We start from the raw sequence: 6,000 nt of genomic DNA on the forward strand, positions 1-6,000 counted from the left end.
AAGATTTGGTTAAATCTAAAGCAAAAAAGTATTTCACTAACTCTTCAGTGGTGATTGCCTAGTGCCTCCCAGAAATAAGAGGCACAGAAAAGTCTGACCCAGACTCATGGCAAGAATTTCTAAAAGGAATTGGGTTGTTAAAAGGTCAACATTTCCCTTCTGTGCACTTGGTTCAGTTGAAGCCCTAGAACACAAAAAAAGAGCAGTTAAAGTTGTTGGAGTGGGTGGGTGGCTGGGCAGGCATAACCCAGCATCCAAATGCTCTTCCCGAGTTTTTCGCAACAGCCCCAGAACTCCATTGAATTTCAAACAAAACATTAAGCATGGGTGGGATGAATTCCTATGATGGGGTGTACAAACCTTACGCTGGGCAACAGAGGGTTGAGGAGCTGGTCTGGTCACAGGAGGATCTGCCCAGCTGCACTTTCTGGATGTCTTCTAAATGGAGGGGGAGCTTAAAAGAGCACAGGACAGCTCAGTCAGCACCAGGGAGCAGACCTGCCCTTGTAGTTCCTGCAGAAATCCAGTAGGATCCCCGCACTGTCCTAAACTAAGCTTCAATTCAGAGCTGCTAGTCAACACAGAAGATACAGCAAAACATCGGTTCATTAGGAGGGAGGGGATCCTCCCGTCTCCCTTCTGAGGGGACACATTGCAGGCTGTTGGCCAGGCCTTCATCATGCCTCTGGTGAGGCAGGGATGCAGTAGGAAGTAACCTAGGAAGTAGGGTAGGTGACACCCTGGCCCAGGGTGCACACCTGATTGGTTTCTGGGCAAGCAGGAGGAGGAATGGGAGGGCTCGGGTTCCCCTACTACCAATCATGCATTTCAGTCTCCATAAATGTATGGGCTGCAGTCAAGATGAACATGCTAAACCTGTGGTCAAATACAAAGCAGAAAGTCAGAGTGAAGGTGATAGGGACTGTTAGAGAGGTAACTGCAGACAGATTATTGTTTGCTGGTCTCCTGATAGCGTCCAGATCTCAGTGTGATGTTGATCAAGGTGAGACTTTGAGAAAGTAAGAGCTCTCCATGAGAGTTCTCCATGGTACATGATCAATGTTCAAATGGAATGGAACAATGCATATGAGCCAGTTGAAAAGCAAACTATTCCACATCTTGTTTGGTCTTCCTAAGCCAGTATCTACTGACAGTGTGACCAGTATCTTATGCCCAAGGCCTTTCAGAGCAGCAGTCATAGATGGTATAGCTGAGGTACAAGCTCTAGCCAATCAGAAACTCACCAGCCAAATCTTAGCAGAACACTTCATTATGAGGCTACCGAGAAAATACTGGACCTATGAAAAAGGCCACCTAATGTCTGACAGGTATGCACAGGACTCAATTAAAAATATTACCAGAAAGAAGAGACTCTATGGTATTGCACTTGTCCAGTACAAAAATCATTGGCTCCACAGACATCTCCAATGTTATAATGAAGAAGCTACTGTCACATATTCCCACAAAGGATGAATTAAATGCATACCTTGCAGGAAAAATGCTCCAGCATTCAAATTGCTTGAAGAATTTTGTCATTGCAGGGCATGATGAAGTTGTTGCCTCTTACTGTTCAGTGGAGTTTCTTCATAGTTTCCCTAAGTTGTTAAGGAAAAGTTAGTATATGTGACTCCATTTTGGTTTGGGGCCCACCATTGTCTAAAAGCAAGCACACCATGCACCAGGAGGAGTGTTCCTTAGATACTGCATTCCTGTGAACCTCCCCGCCCCCTTGTTACCAGCCTGTCTCGACTCCCGGTTTTTGTTCTTTGTCTGTTCCTAACTCCCTGCCTCCTGGCCTTGATGTGAGCCTCCCATCCTGATAAGAAAGGCTACTGGTGCATTGCTTTAGGACCATGTTGTGTAGTTGAAGTAATGGTTTAGCACAAGGAATGAACGTAGCAGAAATAGGTGGTAAATAAGGGAAGGGTTTGTCTATTGGCTAAGGTTTCCGATGCATGAGGGCAACATGCTTTGCTAAAAGGTATATAATCTCTGTATAACCTGCATTAGGGGTCCCCTCCTGATTAGCAGGGGGGCACCACGCTCGAGCGTAATAAACTTAGTATCTTTCGGAACTCTGCAGTTGTGGACTTTGTTCGTGTGCCTCAGCCTAGACTCGAACTGTGCGTGACCTATTGGGTATAATTCGTAGCAGTTCCTGTGTGTGACCTATCGGGTATAATTTGCAGCAGTTTGTGTGCGTGACCTGTCAGGTATAATTCGTAACAAAGTCAGCTGACATAGTTTCCCTAAGTCAGGCTAATGTAGTGCCCATCTTTAAAAAAGGGGAGAAGGAGGATCCTGGGAACTTCAGGCCAGTCAGCCTCACTTCAGTCCCTGGAAAAATCATGGGGCAGGTCCTCAAGGAATCAATTCTGAAGCACTTAGAGGAGAGGAAAGTGATCAGGAACAGTCAGCATGGATTCACCAAGGGCAAGTCATGCTTGACTAATCTAATTGCCTTCTATGACGAGATAACTGGCTCTGTGGATGAGGGGAAAGCACTGGACGTGTTGTTCCTTGACTTTAGCAAAGCTTTTGACATGGTCTCCCACAGTATTCTTGCCAGCAAGTTAAAGAAGTATGGGCTGGATGAATGGACTATAAGGTGGATAGAAAGCTGGCTAGATTGTTGGGCTCAATGGGTAGTGATCAATGGCTCCATGTCTAGTTGGCAGCCGGTATCAAGTGGAGTGCCCCAAGGGTCGGTCCTGGGTCCAGTTTTGTTCAATATCTTCATAAATGATCTGGAGGATGGTGTGGATTGCACCCTCAGCAAGTTTGCAGATGACACTAAACTGGGAGGAGAGGTAGATACGCTGGCGGGTAGGGATAGGATACAGAGGGACCTAGACAAATTGGAGGATTGGGCCAAAAGAAATCTGATGATGTTCAACAAGGACAAGTGCAGAGTTCTGCACTTAGGATGGAAGAATCCAATGCACCCCTACAGACTAGGGACCGAATGGCTCGGCAGCAGTTCTGCGGAAAAGGACCTAGTGGTTACAGTGGACGAGAAGCTGGATATGAGTCAACAGTGTGCCCTTGTTGCCAAGAAGGCCAATGGCATATAAGTAGGGGCATTGCCAGTAGATCGAGGGACGTGATCGTTCCCCTCTATTCAACACTGGTGAGGCCTCATCTGGAGTACTGTGTCCAGTTTTGGGCCCCACACTACAAGAAGGATGTGGAAAAATTGGAAAGAGTCCAGCGGAGGGCAACAAAAATGATTAGGGGACTGGAACACATGAGTTATGAGGAGAGGCTGAGGGAACTGGGGATGTTTAGTCTACGGAAGAGAAGAATGAGGGGGGATTTGATAGCTGCTTTCAACTACCTGAAAGGGGGTTCCAAAGAGGATGGCTCTAGACTGTTCTCAGTGGTAGCAGATGACAGAACAAGGAGTAATGGTCTCAAGTTGAAGTGGGGGAGATTTAGGTTGGATATTAGGAAAAACTTTTTCACTAGGAGGGTGGTGAAACATTGGAATACGTTACCTAGGGAGGTGGTGGAATCTCCCTCGTTAGAAGTTTTTAAGGTCAGGCTTGACAAAGCCCTGGCTGGGATGATTTAACTGGGAATTGGTCCTGCTTTGAGCAGGGGGTTGGACTAGATGACCTCCTGAGTTCCCTTCCAACCCTGATATTCTATAATTCTATGACACTAAAATGATCTTACATGTCGTCAATACCACAAAGAGAGGAGCTACTAAAAACTCTAGATTTTTGCACAAGACACAGATGTTTTAGTGCTGTCTATGAAACGCTACCCAAGACTTCCTCAAGATTCTGTTTTTGTGCCTGCTGCTGGGGAACATCTTTGCTGTATATTCCTAAGAGATACATTCCTATTACTTGGACTATTAAAATATCACTGCACTGCCAGGTTTCCACACCCTTTCAGGATGTGACACAACTGGAAGATTGGCTGAAAGACCAAAGTTATCTTACTGGAAAGCATTTGATTCAGCGTCAAAAGACTCTCTTCTCACTCTGAAGGTGCCCAGAATGGCTGATACAGTTACCAACGGTGTCATAAAGGCACTAGAGGCAATCACATGCCAAGTTTACTATTTGAAGACCAACATTACAACACTTGCAGAGCTATGTTGGTGGATGTTCTCCAAAAAGCAGACAACTGGAGAAAAATTGCTACCACCAAGACGTGCATTTAAACCTACTGTCAAGAGGGCAAATTATTAAGCAATAGAATGGCTCTGGGATGATTGTGCACATCCAAAACTACCCTCCCCTACTGGGCATGGATAGGTCTTGGAATGCGTGAAGTACCATGTGCTCCCGAATCAATCCTTTAGTTAATCAAATGCTTGTGCACAAAGACCAGATGCTCCCCACCATGCCAGTATTTGATTAGCTGCGTGCCTTGTACAGCGATGTGAGACTGCGACACAGGCAAGGATCAGTGTGACAATGTGTCTAGTAGTGCTTTCCTGGATGGAGATAGGTTTCAGAGTGGTAGCCATGTTAGTCTGTATCAGTAAAAACAACGAGTTCTTGTGGCACCTTAGAGACTAACAAATTTATTTGGGCTTAAGCTTTCATGGGATAACACCCACTTAATCAGGAGTGGAAAATACAGTAGGCAGGTATAAATACACAGCACATGAAAAGATGGGAGTTGCCTTACCGAGTGGGGAGTCAGTGCTAATAAGGTCAATTCAATCAAGGTGGATCTGGCTCATTCCCAGCAGTTGACAAAAAGGTGAGTATCAACAGAGGGGAAATTATTTTTTGTAGTGACCCAGCCACTTCCAGTCTTTATTCAGGCCTAATTTGATGGTGTCAAATTTGCAAAATAATTCCAGTTCTGCAGTTTCTTGGTGAAGTCTGTTTTTAGAGGGTTTTTTTTGTTGACGAATGGCCACTTTTAAGTCCGTTATTGAGTGTCCAGGGAGATTGAAGTGCTCTCCTACTGGTTTTTGAATGTTAAAATTCTTGATGTCTGATTTGTGTCCATTTATTCTTTTGCATAGAGACTGTCCGGTTTGGCCAATGTGCATGGCAGAGGGACATTGCTGGCACATACAATATTGGTAGATGTGCAGGTGAATGAGCCCTTGATGGTGTGGCTGATGTGGTTGGGTCCTATGATGGTGTCCCTTGAATAGATATGTAAACAGAGTTGGCAAAGGGGTTTGTTGCAGGGGTTGGTTCCTGGGTTAGTGTTTCTGTTTTGTTGTGTGTAGTTGCTGGTGAGTATTTGCTTCAGGTTGGGGGGCTGTCTATAAGCGAGGAGTGGCCTGTCTCCCAAGGTCTGAGAGTGTGAGGGATCATCCCTCAGGATAGGTTGTAGATCCTTGATGATGTGCTGGAGAGGTTTTAGTTGGGGGCTGTAGGTGACGGCTAGTGGCATTCTGTTACTTTCTTTGTTGGGCCTGTCCTGTAGTAGGGGACTTCTGGGTACCCTTCTGGCTCTGTCAGTCTGTTTCTTCACTTCCCCAGGTGGGTATTGTAGTTGCCTGATAGAGATCCTGTAGGTGTTTTGCTCCAATCCCTCAGACAGAGACAATGCGGTTGTATCTTAGGGCTTGGCTGTAGACAAGGATCATCTGATGTGGTCTGGATGAAAGCTGGAGGCATGTAGGTAAGTATAGCGGTCAGTAGGTTTCCGGTATACCGTGGTGTTTATGTGACCATTGCTTATTAGCACTGTAGTGTCCAGGAAGTGGATCTCTTGTGTGGGTCAAGAGGCTGAGGTTGATGGTGGGTTGAATTGTTGAAATCCTGGTGGAATTCCTCAAGGGCTTCCTTCCCATGGGTCCAGATGATGAAAATGTCATCAATGTAGCACAAGTAGAGTAGGGGCGCTAGGGGACGAGAGCTGAGGAAGCATTGTTCTAAGTCAGCCATAAAAATGTTGGCATACTATGGGGGCATGCAGGTACCCATAGAAGTGCCACTGACTTGAAGGTATAAATAATCCCCAGATCTGAAATAGTTGTGGGTGAGGACAAAGTCAAAGCTCAGCCAACAGGTTTGC

Source organism: Caretta caretta, chromosome 1, assembly GCF_965140235.1.
Source record: "Caretta caretta isolate rCarCar2 chromosome 1, rCarCar1.hap1, whole genome shotgun sequence".
Taxonomy (NCBI): domain Eukaryota; kingdom Metazoa; phylum Chordata; order Testudines; family Cheloniidae; genus Caretta; species Caretta caretta.